The 16,163-nt window shown below is 36.9% G+C and overlaps 1 pseudogene across 1 annotated transcript; it reads left to right on the top strand.

Annotated features, from left to right (window-relative positions):
- The first annotated feature begins 8,235 nt into the window (after positions 1-8,235).
- LOC146908965 (UDP-glycosyltransferase 74G1-like) lies at positions 8,236-15,423 on the top strand (annotated as a pseudogene). The gene is made up of 8 exons (XR_015020228.1): positions 8,236-8,992; positions 9,825-10,240; positions 10,733-10,788; positions 10,876-11,110; positions 11,980-11,987; positions 12,091-12,237; positions 14,660-14,767; positions 15,017-15,423. The product of XR_015020228.1 is annotated as a UDP-glycosyltransferase 74G1-like (transcript).
- The last annotated feature ends 740 nt before the right edge of the window (positions 15,424-16,163 follow it).

The following is a 16,163-nucleotide window of genomic DNA, read 5'->3' as shown; positions in this document are numbered from 1 at the left end:
TGTTAGAAGTAAAACGATTGCAATTCAAAAGAGACAAACAAACATAACATTAATGACAAAATTGGGGGCGCGTGAAAAGTACTTTCAAAGCTATTAAATCATCATTGCCCTTTTAGTTATATACCAACACATACAGGCCACGTAAGAAGTTCACAGAGTAACTACCAAGTTAGTGGGCCAGAAGTTACTTTTTAAAAGGTAACTTCCAACGTTTCCACTAATTCAACTATTCAGAAGCAACAAATCCAGCTTCTGGACTTCAGATGCTGACGTCATCATCAGAAGCGAGTTTTCCTCAGAACCTCAATAAAGAGCTTCTGATGGACTACCGCTTCTGAACTAACTTCAGAACCTAAAATCCTATTCAGGAGCAAGCAAGCATTTAATCAGATACAAAGTGCATGTTCAAATTTTTCTTTATAAAATCAAATCTTTCAACAGTTAAAGGCTTAGTAAATATATCAGCCCATTGATTTTCAGTATCAATGAATTGTATATCTAAAATTCCTTTTTGAACATAATCTCTGATAAAATGGTGTTTGATTTCAATGTGCTTCGCTCTTGAATGCAAAATTGGATTTTTAGACAAACAAATAGCAGCAGTATTATCACAATAAATGGGAATACTGTTAGCAGTTATCTGATAATCTTCCAACTGATGTTTCATCCAAAGTAGTTGTGTACAACAACTTGCAGCTGAAATGTATTCTGCTTCTGCTGTAGACATAGCAATAGTTGTTTGTCTTTTGCTAGCCCAGGATATAAGATTATCACCCAGAAATTGACAATTGCCACTGGTTGACTTTCTTTCAGTCCTATCACCAGCATAATCAGCATCACAGAATCCAATTAGCTTATAATCTAAGGATTTCCTATAAAGGAGTCCAAGATTGGTCGTTCCTTTCAAATACCTGAAGATTCTCTTGACACCAGTCATATGAGATTCTCTAGGATCTGATTGGAATCTTGCACACAAGCATACACTGAATAAAATATCTGGCCTAGATGCAGTGAGGTATAACAAAGAACCAATCATACCTCTATACAGCTTCTGATCTACTTTAGCTCCTTCATCTTCTTTGCTTAAGGTGCACGTAGGGTGCATTGGAGTGTTCATCACTTTACAATCTTCAAGTTTGAACTTCTTCAGAAGCTCCTTTGTGTACTTTGATTGATGAACATAGACTCCATCTTTGCATTGATTGATTTGAATGCCCAGGAAGAACTTCAGCTCTCCCATCATGCTCATTTCAAATTCATCCTGCATTAACTCAGAAAATTCCTTGCAAAGAGATGCATTAGTAGAACCAAATATTATATCATCAACATATATTTGCACAACAAGAATATCTTTCCCAAGGGTCCTTCTGAAGAGTGTAGTGTCAACCTGTCCTCTCTTAAAGTTATTTTTGATTAAGAAATTACTCAGTCTATCATACCAAGCTCTGGGAGCTTGTTTCAAGCCATATAGTGATTTCTTCAATTTAAAAACATGGTCAGGATATTTAATATCCTCAAATCCAGGAGGTTGCTTAACATACACTTCTTCTTCTATGACACCATTGAGAAATGCACTCTTGACATCCATCTGATATAATATTATGCCATGATTAACTGCATAGGAAAGAAGTAACCTGATTGCTTCCAATCTTGCAACTGGAGCAAACGTTTCAGTGTAATCAATGCCTTCTTGTTGACTATACCCTTGTGCAACAAGTCTGGCTTTGTTTCTTGTTACTTCACCTTGCTCATTCAGCTTGTTTCTGAATACCCATTTTGTTCCAATAATGTTCTTGTGCTGAGGTTTGGGTACCAGATCCCACACATCATTTCTTTGAAATTGATTCAACTCTTCTTGCATAGCTAGGATCCATCCATCATCTGAAAGTGCTTCATCAACTGTTGTAGGTTCGATCATTGAGATTAGTCCAATCATTGACTCTTCTTGTCTGAAATGTGATCTTGTTCTTCTTGGACTATCTTTGTTTCCAATGATTAGCTCTTCAGGATGTGAAGACTTGTGTTTGAATGTGTTTCTGGGAGGATCTTCTTGATGTGAGTCATCTTGTGCTTCATCAGAAGCAGCTTCATCTTGCGCTTCTGATGTGGGTTCAGCTTCTGGACTATCTTCAGACTCAGCTATCTGATCAGGTTCTGGAGTAGCTTCAGGAACCTGTATCTCTGCAGAACTTTCACCTTGCTTTGAAGTTTTATCTTCAAGCTCCTTGTCATCAAATTTAACGTGCATAGATTCTTCAACACAGAGTGTTTCTGAATTATACACTCTGTATGCCTTTGACCTTTCAGAGTAACCTAAAAAGATTCCTCTTTGGGCCTTGGCATCAAATTTCTTTAGGTAGAGCTTGTTGTTCAGAATGTAACATGTACATCCAAATTGATGAAAGTAAGAGATATTGGGTTTTCTTCCTTTAAAGAGTTCATATGCTGTTTTCTCCAAAATAGGTCTAATATAGATCCTGTTTTGAACATAGCATGCTGTATTCACTGCTTCTGCCCAAAAATGTTTTGGTAAATTGTTTTCATGAATCATGGTTCTGGCCATTTCTTGTAAAGTTCTATTCTTTCTCTCTACAACCCCATTTTGTTGTGGTGTTCTAGGAGAAGAGAATTCATGGAAAATTCCATGTTTTTCACAAAAAGCTTCAAATGGCTCATTTTCAAATTCTCCACCATGATCACTTCTGATTTTCAAAATTTTTGATTCTTTTTCAGATTGAATTTGAGTGCAGAAGCTACTGAATACATCACACGCAACATCTTTACTCTTTATGAATTTCACCCAAGTCCATCTGCTGTAATCATCAACAATGACTAATCCATATCTACTTCCATATAAGGATGCAGTACTCACTGGTCCAAATAAATCAATATGGAGTAATTCTAAAGGTCTTGAGGTTGAAACAATGTCTTTGGTTTTAAAAGATGATTTCACAATTTTCCCTCTCTGACATGCACCACAGAGTGCATCTGAATGATAGTCAATGTCTGGTAGCCCTTTCACAAGTTGTAACTTACTAAGCTTAGAGATTAACCTCCAGTTAGCATGTCCCAACCTTCTGTGCCACATCCATTTCTTATCATTCACTGATAGTAGGCAAATCACCTTCTGATCAGCCAGTTCAGAAAAATTGATTTTATAGACATTGTCAACTCTCTTTCCCTTGAACACAATGGATTTGTCTTCCTTGTTGATTACTGTACAGTTGGGTTTTTCAAAAAGCACATCATAACCATTATCACAAAATTGACTAATGCTCAAAAGGTTATGTTCAAGACCATCTACCAACCATACATTATTAATTGAGGTAGAGAAATTACCAATAGTTCCTGTACCTATGATCTTGCCTGACTGGTTGCCTCCAAATTTCACATTTCCTCCCTCTTTCATTGTTAGGCTGAGGAACATGGACTTGTCTCCTGTCATGTGTCTTGAGCAACCGCTGTCTAGGTACCATGATCTTTGCTTTGGCACTGCTCTTAGACATACCTGCATCATTGACATTTTTAGATTTAGGTACCCATTGTTCTATGGGTCCTGGAAGGTTAGTACTTAAGGCTTTACTCTTCACTTCTTGTACCTTGTGCTGTGAGTTGGGTTGCTTCTGATTAACCATCACCTTAGGTTTTGGTACTTCAGAAGCAGTAACTGTCTTCTTCTGAAACTTAGACTTCAGAACCCCAGATTTTGGTTTCACCAGACTCTGAGGAATAGGTTCTGATCTTTTCAGGATCCTAACCTTTGAAGTCTTGGAATCAGATTTGATCATAGCCTTTGACTTAGAGTTCTTTGGCTTTGAAGTAATCTTAGCCTTAGAACTAGAAGCTTCAGGTTCTGATTGAACAACAGTTTCCAATTCAGCCCCTTCTGGTACAAAGAATGTTTTCAGACCTTCCTTGATGCATTCACAACAAGACTTTAGATTGGTTTTATCAAGTTTCACTTCTGGAAAACCAATTCCTCTGCCATTGTTCTTGTAAATGCTATAAATCATAGAAGCTACTCTGCTTCTGTCAATGCCAGATATAATGAAATCTTCAAGAGCAATTTCATGATTACTTAAAGGTTTTTCATTACACTTTTCTTGTAGCTTCTGACATAAGAACCTGAGCTGATCTTCATATGTTTTACACATGAAATCAAAGCCCCTAAGTCCTTGTTCAGAAGCTTTCAGATCCAATAGAGTTGATTTTTGCTGTTGTACCAAATCAGCATATTTTTCTTTTAAATCCTTCAACTCATTGGTTCTTACTTCAAAATGTGTAAGAAGTTCTTTAAGTGACTCAACAAGTTCATCTCTGGGAATTTTGGAATATACCTCGTTTTCATCTTCTGAGTCTGAATCTGATCCAGCTTCTGAAGTTGCTGTTGCTACCAACCCAACAGCTACCTTTGCATCTTCATCAGCTTCCTCTTTATCAGATCCAGATTCACTACCCAAATCATCCCAGGTTGCCATTAAACTCTACTTAATCTGCTTCTTGAGTTTGCTTGGTTTGAATGTAGACCTCTTTGACTTGTCCTTTGACTTTTCTCTTTGAAGATCAGGGCATTCAGCAATGAAGTGTCCAGGCTTCTTACAGTTGAAGCATCCCTTCTGATCTTCTTTCTTTGAGCTTCTGGAGTTACCCCTTCTGGAGAGAAACTTTCTGTTCTTCTTGGCCAGATATTGAAGTCTGTTTGAGAGCATGGCCATTTCAACAGCATCTGGTTCAGAACCTGAACTTGACTGTTCTTCCTCTTCAGATTCAACCACTTTGAGAGCTTTTGATGACTTGCCTTTGGATGGAAGAGCTATTGATTTACTCTTCTTAGTAGACTCATGTTCATTAAGACTTAACTCATGAACTTTGAGAGAACTAACAAGATCTTCGACACTTAAAGTGTTTAAATCTTTAGCTTCCTCAATGGCAGTCACCTTTGGTCTCCATCTAGCAGGTAAGCTTCTGAGTATCTTGCTTACATGATCAGAAGCAACATAGCTCTTCTTTAGAATCTGTAGCCCAGAAACTAAAGTTTGAAACCTTGAGTACATCTCCTCAATAGTTTCATCATCCTTCATCTTGAATAACTCATACTGATGTACAAGCAGGAGAGCCTTTGCTTCTTTGACCTTCTTGCTCCCTTCATAATTTGAACAGAGAGAGGCAAACATAGCTTTAGCAGTGGATTTGTCACTCATCTTCATGTATTCTGCTTTGGGTATGGCCGTGACAAGAGCTCCTCTGATAATATGATGCTTCTTGTAGAGTTTCCTCAGTTCTGGAGTATGTTTCTTTCTATCCACAGCAGCTCCTTCTTCATCAAGGACTAAACCACCAACGCCGTCTTCCAGAATATCCCACAATTCTTCATCTAGGCTCATGATGTAACTGTAAAAATTGGTCTTCCACCAAGAGAACTCTTCAGCATCTCCATTGAACTTTGGAACTTTTCCAACACTGGTTTTCTTACTATCACTATAATCATGTGAGACATTTTTATAGCTAGTATCACCATCAGGAGGAGGAGTAGTCATGTTTTTCTCAGATCTTTGACTGTTGCACGGTTAAGTGATACACAACAGACCAAGGCTCTAGATACCAATTGAAGGTGAGAAAAAACACAAGAAGGGGGGTTGAATTGTGTTTTAGAAAAATTCTTCGTTTCTCCTAAAAAACTGAACACACTGATCAGAAGCTAAGCGAGACAGCTTCTGAAGTGATAATCAGAATCTAAATGCAGCGGAATAAAACAGAGAGAGAGAAGAAGAACGACACAAAGCAATTATACTGGTTCCTTCCACAATCCGGAAGTAGTCCAGTCCCCCTTGCACTTCCAAGGAGATTTCACTATGAGTAATATCTGATTACAAATGCTCAAGCACACAAGCAAGAGACTTCCAATGCTCAAGCACACAAGCAAGAGACTTCCTTTGCTCAAGAACACAATCAAGAGACTTCCTGCTCAAGCACAACTGCAAGAGACTTCCTAACTAAACAAAATTACACAGAAAATTGTTTAAGGTTGAACACTTGATATACAATCAGAGGTGCTCACAATACAAATCAGATACAGACTCAATGGACTTAAGAATTTCTAAGATATGACTTTGAGACACAGAAATTCTAAGTGAATGCAGAACAATTTCAGCAGAGGTTTGGTACTTGTGAAAATCTTGTGAGTCTTTCGTTCAGCGTTCTTGCATTACCAATTCTCTAGGTCTTCACTCCTTTATATAGAGGTGTGAGAGAGACGTTGTGAAATTGCCAGCACACCAAAGAGTCGTTGTTGAAGCTTGATCTTTCACCAATAATCTTTTGCCTGATTTGGCTGTTGTCCTATGAAGAACAAATTTGAAATCCATTCCTTATCCAAAGGAACATCTATGCAGGCGAAACCGTATTCTGGAGCTGTTTTCTTGTCCTGTAGCGCGGACACAAAACAGAGTAGTGGAGAACGTGGTTGTACAATTCGTACAAAGTACAATGTCAACGCTTTCGTTCAAATTGCAAACACACGCCTTCAAACACCTTTGAAATGACCGTTGCAAACTCCACTAATCCTTTGTTTGTGTTTTCGAATCCAATAGACAGCTTTTGCATTGATAATTTTTCAATTCTTGATTCTTTGCAAATCCAGTTGATATTCAGCTTCTGGTGAAATGGCTTCTGATGATGCAGCTTCTGATGATGCAGCTTCTGATGATATGACTTCTGCAGCTTCTGATGACGCAGCTTCTGATGATGTGGCTTCTGGACCTCTTGTCTTCAGAAGCACTATTCTTCAGGAGCAGCCTACTTCAGGAGCGCTATTTCTTCAGGAGCAGCTTGACTTCAGGAGCGCTTTTTCTCTTCAGTAGCAAGTTGCCTTCAGGAGCGTCCAAGCTTCAAATTTTTGTTGTTTCCATAGCTCTTTATTTGCTCATTCAGAACCAATGATGATGTAACTTTATAATTATGGTCCTGTACACTTGAACAAATATTAGCTAGTCCAATTTACAATTTTTAAGACCTTGTTATCATCAAAACCCTTTAAGGTTCATTGTTAAACACATTTTGTTCCAACAAAGATATGTTTCATGCTTTGTTTTCCTGCCCTCGTGCCAAGGACGTGTGGTCCTTTTGTCTCCACAAGTCGGTCACTCCTCCACATCGAGATAATTTGCGTACTTGGATGAAAGAATTTATTTCAAATATTGGCCCAGTTGGTCCCATTATCATGTGGAAGATTTGGTGTTCTCGCAACAAATGTATCTTTGAGGATATTAAGCATTCTGTCCAAGAAATTGGCGCTCAAGTGTTATCATCTCTGCATCATATCTTGAAAGCTTTTGCTCATCCTACCCCTCATAGTGTTCAGCAGCCTGCACGTATTGTTAGTTGGCAACGACCTAGTATGGATTCAGTAGCTCTTAATGTTGATGGCAGTGTGTTCCTTGATTCCAACTTGGGAGGTTTTGGTGGTCTTATTCGTGATCATACAGGTTCCTTTTTGCATGGTTTCTTTGGAAAAATTAGTAGACCTTGCATCCTCCATGCTGAGATTTTGGGTTTATACCATGGTTTGAAGTTGTGTTGGGATACTGGATTTAAGCATGTGGTGTGTCTCTCTGATTCAACTATTGTTGTTGACCTCATCCAAAAGGATTTGAATGTTCATCACAAATATGGAAATTTAGTCATGGCTATTAAACACCTTCTTCGTAGAGATTGGGTGGTTAGTTTACGACATACTTTGCGTGAGGGTAACGCTGCAGCTGATTTTTTAGCTAAAAAGGGTGCTCTTAGTGGTAGTAGCTTTGTTATTTTGAATGAAGCCCCTCCTGATATGACCTCTATCCTCTTAGCAGATGCCAGGGGTGTTGAGTTTGTTCGACCCTAGTATGGGTCCTTTTTAGTTTTTTTTTTTTCTTCCCTTTTGTTACCAAAAAAAATAACGAGCGTTTTGTTTTATATGTCAAATAGCTCAACAGGTATAGTAGCAGGTAAGCATTTAAGAATAGAATTAACAAGGGAACGAACATGGATGTACAAATGAGCAAGTGTTTAAGAGAGGCTGTAAAAGCAACAGTCTCTACGATCCATCAATACAAATGCCAGGTAACGTCTTCTTGAATGAGGCGGAAGCTTGCACCCAAAGAATGAGGCGGAAGTTATTTCATTTTATAAAATATCGCAAGAAGAAAAAGACACGCAATTAATACTTTCGTTTGTGGGTGATATAACAAACGTTTTTGTAGTTATAATAATACTTTCGTTTAATATAGTTATCACAAGTTCAACACTTCAAACCCTAATCTTCTCACCTCACAAGAGAGCTTGTGAAACAAATGGAGAATAAAACCATATCCACCAAGAGTGTCCATTGTTTGGTGTTGCCATTTCCATCACATGGTCACATTAATCCAATGCTAGAATTCTCCAAGCTTTTACAACACCAAGGACTCAAAATAACACTTGTCACCACCCTTTCCAACTACAACAACATACCTAAATTTACACCTAATTCCAATATTACAATTGAGACCATTTCTGATGGATTTGACAAAGGTGGAGTTTCTGAAACAAAGGATTATAAAGTTTATTTGAATAAATTTTGGCAAGTTGGTCCACAATCTCTTGCTGATCTTATTAACAAACTTAACGCTAGATCAAACGACCATGTTGATTGTCTTATTTATGATTCATTCATGCCTTGGTGCTTAGATGTTGCAAAGAAATTTGGAATTGTTGGTGTTTCTTTTCTAACTCAAAATCTTGCAATGAATAGTATATACTTTCATGTTCATTTGGGAAAGTTGAAACCTCCCTTTGCTGAGCAAGAGATTACGATCTTCCTGCACTTCCTCAACTACAACACAAGGACATGCCTTCTTTCTACTTTACCTATGAACAAGATCCAACTTATCTTGATTTAGTAGTGGCCCAGTTCTCTAATATTCACAAAGCTGATTGGATCCTTTGCAATTCCTTCTTTGAGCTGGAGAAAGATGTAAGTAAAAAGTTGAGATAATTTCAAAATATATTTGATTTTCATGTTAAAATTTGGTTCTTGTCCCTTGTGCTTCCTCTTTTTTCATCTTTTTAATATATTTTCAGATCACCGTTGTTGTCGTCTTGGTTGAGAGTGTCAACTTAGTAGAGATCACGAAGTATCAACCTAGTTGAGATAGTCATCTTCCATTTTGTTGATTCGTCTCAGTTGATTTTAAAAAATATATATCATTTGTTTAAATCTCCTACAAATTTATACAAAACTTTGCCCGAGGTTTTAATCGGTAGTTGAGTTGTGATTTTTTTTACCAAGTAGCTATGATATATATGATTTTTTAATCGCATAGAATTGCAGTCAAATGTAGTGGACTCAAACATGTGGAATCTAAAAATAATATTTTAACATACAAGTTTGACAACAGTTATGATGGTTAATATATTTCAAATATGTAATTAATTAATTATATTGAGTGGATGATTAATGAATAAACAAGGTATTTCAACTCATTAACCATCAATTCTGTTATAATACACCATAATTTTGTACTGTTTTGACCATTATCGATTTCAAACACACACACACATATATATGTATCGTGTATTTAATCATGCACACAAACATTGTAGTTAATCACATGTAAAATCGTGGTTAATTGTATGCAAATAAATTGTTATTTTTAATGATCATCTACTCAAAGTAATTTACCATATATTTAAATTGTTTGTAAAAATTTGTGTCCAAAAATAGCATAACTAAAGACACCGTAAGCATACCACTTTTGTGTTGCTTTTGTAAATGTTAGTCATTAATGACTATAAATGCTTTGTAGGTGGCTGATTGGACAGTGAAGATTTGGTCCAACTTTAGGACCGTAGGGCCTTGCCTACCGTATACATTTTTAGATAAGCGAGTTAAAGATGATGAAGATTATGTTATTGCACAATTAAAAAGTGATGAGAGTATAGAATGGCTAAATAATAAGCCAAAAAGGTCTGTTGTTTATGTTTCATTTGGGAGTATGGCATCACTCAATGAGGAACAAATAGAGGAAGTAGCACATTGTTTGAAAGATTGTGGAAGTTACTTTTTATGGGGAGTGAAAACCTCTGAAGAGATTAAGCTCCCAAAAAACTTTGAAAAGAAATCAGAGAATGGCTTAGTTGTTGTTAGCGCAGCAAGCTTGTTGAACAAGCAATCAGAAAACCAGAAGCAGTTTTCTATCAGAAGCAGTTTCTATCTGAAGCAGTAACCAGAAGCAGTTTCTGGTTATGGGGTATTTGAGAGAAATTAAGAGAAGAGAAAGAGTATGAATTGATGAAAGTAAAGTTGTTTATTGAATGATGTCAAATATGTACAATGAGTTGTAGCTTATATACACAACTAGTTAGGTAGCTTAAAGCATAAGCAATGTAACAAACCCTAACCTCTTATTGGCTACACTCTAACAAACTTGTAACAAATTTTAAAACAAACTGTGAATAATCATTTAAACATGATTACCACTAAACTAAACTTGAATTAGTAACAAAACTAACATCCTCCCTTAATTCAAGTTTCCACTTCCTTCATTCCAATCAAGCTTCTGAGCTTGATGAACCTGTCAACCTTCAAGGCTTTAGTGAATATGTCTGCAAGCTGCAGCTCAGTAGAGCAGTGAACAATCTGCAGTGCTCCTTTGTTTACTTGCTCCCTTAGAAAATGAAACTTAGCCTCTATATGCTTGCTTCTCCCATGCAGAACTGGGTTTCTTGCCAAGCTTATAGCAGATTTGTTGTCTATGAACAATGCTATAGGTCTGCTAACCTCTATCTCCATTTCCTTGTGTACATTCTCCAGCCAGACTGCCTGACATGCTGCCATACATCCTGCAATGTACTCAGATTCACAGGTTGACAATGCTACAATTGGCTGCTTCTTAGCACACCATGAAATTGGAGCATTTAAGAACTTGAATAGGTACCCTGAAGTGCTCTTTCTATCCTGTTTGTCTCCACACCAGTCAGCATCAGAATATGCTATCAGTTCCATAGAACTATCATTCAAGCCTTTTGGAAATAGAATACCATACTGCAGTGTCCCTTTGATGTATCTCATCACCCTTTTGGCTGCTAGCAGGTGAGATACTCTTGGTTCACTCATGAATCTACTGATTATACCAACTGCATATGCAATATCAGGCCTACTATTGCATAGATACCTCAATGACCCTACAATTTGTTTGAACAATGTAGGATCCACCAGTTCTTCATCTTCATTCATCACAAGCTTTACATTTGTCTCAGCAGGTGATGATGATGGATTGCAGTCACTCATATTGAACCTTTTCAATATGTCAGATGCATATTTCCTTTGATGCATCACCAGACCCTCTGCATCTTCAGTAAATTCCATGCCTAAAAAGTATGTCAATCTTCCTAAATCTGACATTTCAAACTCATTCATCATCTGAGTTTTGAATGCTTCTATTTCAGCTTCATCACTACCAGTCACTATCAGGTCATCAACATATAGACAGATAAGAAGTTGATTACCTTCATTTCCTTTCTTCACATAAACACCATATTCAGACTTGCATTTGACAAATTCTTGCTGCACAAGAAAACTGTCAATTCTCTTGTTCCTAGCTCTTGGTGCCTGTTTCAAACCATAGAGGGCTTTGTGTAATCTGTACACCATATTCTCCTTCCCTTTGATTTTGAAACCTGGTGGTTGTGTCACATATACTTCTTCATCTAAAGGACCATTTAGAAAGGCAGATTTTACATCCAGATGATGCATTGGCCAGTTTCTGCCACAAGCTATAGCCGCTATCAATCTCACAGTCTCCAGCCTTGCTACTGGAGCATATACTTCAAAGTAATCCATACCAGCCTTTTGCATGAATCCTCTAGCCACTAGTCTTGCTTTGTGCTTGGCTACTTCACCATTTGGTTTCAATTTCAACTTGAAAACCCACTTCACATCTATTGGTTTCTTGTTTGCAGGCAGTTCTGTGAGTTCCCATGTGTTGTTTCTGTTGATTGAATTCAACTCTTCAATCATTGCACCTTTCCACACACTCTCATTCAGTGCCTCTTCATGATTGATTGGTTCAGCATCTGCTAATAGTGCAAAGTGCACAAATTCCCCATCTTCATTAACTAAATTATCTGGAGTGACTTCATGTCCAGCTAATCTAGTTGAAGCAAATCTCTGTCTAGTTGAAGTTCTGATGACTGGATTTTCTTCAGCTTGCACTTCAGGTTGAACTTCAGTATCAAGTTGAACTTGTTCAGCTTGATCATCTTCTACAATTGCAGTGGGAATTGTATGACTGGAACTCTTCTCTTTCCTATTCCAATCCCATGCTTCATTTTCACAGATTTTAACATCTCTACTAATCACTATTGAATGATTTAGAGGATGATATAATCTGTAAGCACCTGTTTCATGATAACCAACCAATATCATAGGCTCACTCTTGTCTCCCAGCTTTCTTCTCTTTGCATCAGGGATATGCATATAACATAGTGAACCAAACACTCTTAAGTGTTTTGCTGACTGCTTGCGACCAGTCCAAATCTCTTCAGGAATCTGATCAAGTCTCTTAGTGGGGCATCTGTTCAAGATGTAGGCTGCAGTTCTTACTGCTTCTCCCCAGAAAGTGTTAGGCATCTTCTTCAGCTTGAGCATGCTTCTGGTCATGTCAAGCAGACTTCTATTCCTTCTCTCAGCCAAACCATTATGTTGTGGAGTGTATGGAGCAGTGACTTCATGCACAATACCATTGTCTTCACAAAACTTCTCAAACACCTTTGAGGTATACTCTCCACCACCATCAGTTCTTAAAATCTTAATAGACTTTCCACTTTGCTTTTCTACCAAGATTTTAAACTTCTGAAACATTTCAAATGCTTCACTTTTGGCCTTGATCAGATATAACCAGATTTTTCTGCTGAACTCATCAACAAAACTAATAAAGTATTTGTTGCTCCCTAATGAAGGAACCTCTAAAGGACCACAAACATCTGAATACACAACATTAAGTGGTTCCTTTGATCTACTAGCCATACTAGAACTGAATGCATTTCTAGGTTGCTTTCCCAATAAGCAAGTACCACAGACAGTGTTTGGTATTTCAATTTTAGGTACACCAAGTATCATTTCTTTATCAACCAAATGATTAAGACCTCTAAAATTGAGATGACCATACCTATAATGCCAGAGCCAGCTATCTTCATCTTTCACTATAGCTGATAAGCAATTCAGTTCCACAGCTTTCATATTGGTCTGAAAAGTTCTATTCTTTGCAAGAGGAGTTTTCAACACTAACCTTTGATCTTTATTAAACAGTTTGAAGGTGTTGTCCTTCATAACCACTGAGTATCCTTTCTGAATGAATTGACCCACACTCAGTAAATTGCACTGCATTCCAGGAACATAGAGAACTTCTTTAATTATTGCCCTTTTTCCATTCTTCCCTTCAATAGCAATATTCCCCATTCCTTTTGCAACTAAGACTCTATGATCTGCAAGCTTCACTTTTGTATTCCTTCCAGGATCCACTTGCCTTAACCATGTCTTGTTACCAGTCATGTGATTAGAACACCCAGTATCTAAGAACCAACTTTCTGAATTGCAGCTCTCATTACTGGTTGTTGTAACCATCATGAGTAATGACTCTGAATCTGAATCATCTTGTGCAATTTTTGCTTCCTCTTCATCATTCTTTGATTGCTTTCCTTTACCAGACCAACACTCTGAAGCATAGTGCCCAAATTTCTCACATTTGAAACATTGAATCTTCTTCTTATCAGTTTTCTTCTTCTGATTAGAATTTCCTTCCTTTGAAGATTCACCCTTTTCAGATCCATTGTTCTTGCCTTTAGATCCATTTCCTCCCTTAGAGTTTTTCCTCCCTTTCTTGGAATTCTTTCTATCATTTTCATCCTTCTTGACAGTTTGAACTTGCAAGGCTTGTTGAATTGATCTTTCACTGCTCCTTTCTGAAACCATCAATTCATGAGCTTCTAAAGAACTCTGCAACTCCTCAATCTTCAATGTCTTGACATCTTTTGATTCCTGAATTGCTACCACAATGAAATCAAATCTTGGAGATAGAATCCTCATGATTTTTTCAACAATCTGTTGATCTGTCATTGCTTCCCCACAAGCCTTCATCTGATTCACAAGATTGATAAGTTTGGAGATGTATTCAGCAATTTTCTGATCATCTTCCATCTGCATCAACTCAAACTTCCTTCTTAGTGATTGAAGTTTAATCATCTTCACCTTATCATCACCTTCATGGTACTTTGAAAGAATATCCCAGGCTTCCTTGGAACTAACCGTCTTTGAGATTCTTTCAAAGTTGGCTTCATCAAGACTTTGTTGAATCAAGAACAGAGCCTTGCAATCTTTCTTCTTCAGATCTCTGTGTGCGTTCCTTTGCACTTCTGTCGCATTCGCTGCTAAATCAGCTACACCATTCTGCACAATTTCAAGCAAATCTTGTGCACCAAACAGGTTCTTCATCACTGCACTCCATCGTTCCCAATTACGTGCTTCAAGAATTGGAAGATGCGTATTGAAACTGCTGCTACCGGTCATGGTGATTCCTTCAGCGTTTCTTTCTGCAATTGCGTGATTGAAGATCTTGTTTAACCCCTTTTATCGAAACCACAGGCTCTATATGCCAATTTGTTAGCGCAGCAAGCTTGTTGAACAAGCAATCAGAAAACCAGAAGCAGTTTCTATCAGAAGCAGTAACCAAAAGCAGTTTCTGGTTATGGGGTATTTGAGAGAAATTAAGAGAAGAGAAAGAGTATGAATTGATGAAAGTAAAGTTGTTTATTGAATGATGTCAAATATGTACAATGAGTTGTAGCTTATATACACAACTAGTTAGGTAGCTTAAAGCATAAGCAATGTAACAAACCCTAACCTCTTATTGGCTACACTCTAACAAACTTGTAACAAATTTTAAAACAAACTGTGAATAATCATTTAAACATGATTACCACTAAACTAAACTTGAATTAGTAACAAAACTAACAGTTGTGACATGGTGCCCCCAGTTAGAGGTTCTAGCTCATGAAGCAATAGGGTGTTTTGTAACACATTGTGGTTGGAATTCCACATCGGAAGCTTTGAGTATAGGAGTCCCAATTGTTGCAATGCCACTTTACTCAGACCAAGGCATTGATGCAAAGTTTGTTGTAGATGTTTGGAAAGTGGGAATTAGACCTTTAGTTGATGAGAAACAAAAAGATACATTGAAGGATTGTATATGTGAAATAATGGATATGAGTGAGAAAGACAAAGAGATTATGAATAATGTCATGCAATGGAAGACTTTGGTTACAAGAGCTCAGGGTGAAGATGGAAGTTGTTATAAAAACATGATGGAATTTGTAAATAGCTTGTTCCAAGTTCCAACCACAAATTAATTCATGATAAGCTGGACATTTCTTATTTATACTAGTTAATAAGTCACCATGTTTCAGTATTTTGTAATGATTTTTAAAAATAAAAATAACTCGTTTAAATTTTTTATGAAATGGTTACTTTAAATTAAATAACAATATTTTTCTGGGTACATCTTGCAACATCATAGATATGGTCGTTGACATTCGATATATTGAGGTGCAGGTTTGAACCTGCAATGGTGAATAAACTCACATAATGTGAGTTAGAAAGTTACGGAGGGAGTATTTGGTGGAATAAACTCACATAATGGTGAATAAAATTAATATTTTTTAAAGGGGAATAAAATTTTAAACTAATGAATCTGCATTTTTTTTTAGGGTTACTAGTGCTTTTCACCCCTGTAATATAGGTCATTTCCGGTTTTCGTCCCTATAAAATTTTCGGTTTGATTTGCATTGTAAAACTTTTTTTTTCCGGAAAACACCCCTCCTCCATCCAAATCATCAAATGCGCATATGTGGAGCTGACTTTTTTTTTTTTATTTCTCATTGTCCACATCAGATTTTATTTTTTAAAATATCTGAAAATTAATTTTCAAAAATAAAAAAAATCCAAAAAATCAGAAAAATATTTAGATTTAAAAATCAACTTTTTTTTCAAATATTCAAAAATCAGAAAAAACAATAAGATTTTTTTCGAAATTTTTGGTTTTATTTTTCAAAATTCAAATATTAAAAAAATCAGAAAAAAATATTCGGTT

Source organism: Medicago sativa, chromosome 7, assembly GCF_051527215.1.
Source record: "Medicago sativa cultivar Bolivia chromosome 7, Bolivia_mono, whole genome shotgun sequence".
In the NCBI taxonomy this organism is placed as follows: domain Eukaryota; kingdom Viridiplantae; phylum Streptophyta; class Magnoliopsida; order Fabales; family Fabaceae; genus Medicago; species Medicago sativa.
Note: the sequence above shows the minus strand (reverse complement) of the source record. Positions and strands in the feature narration are given on the sequence as shown.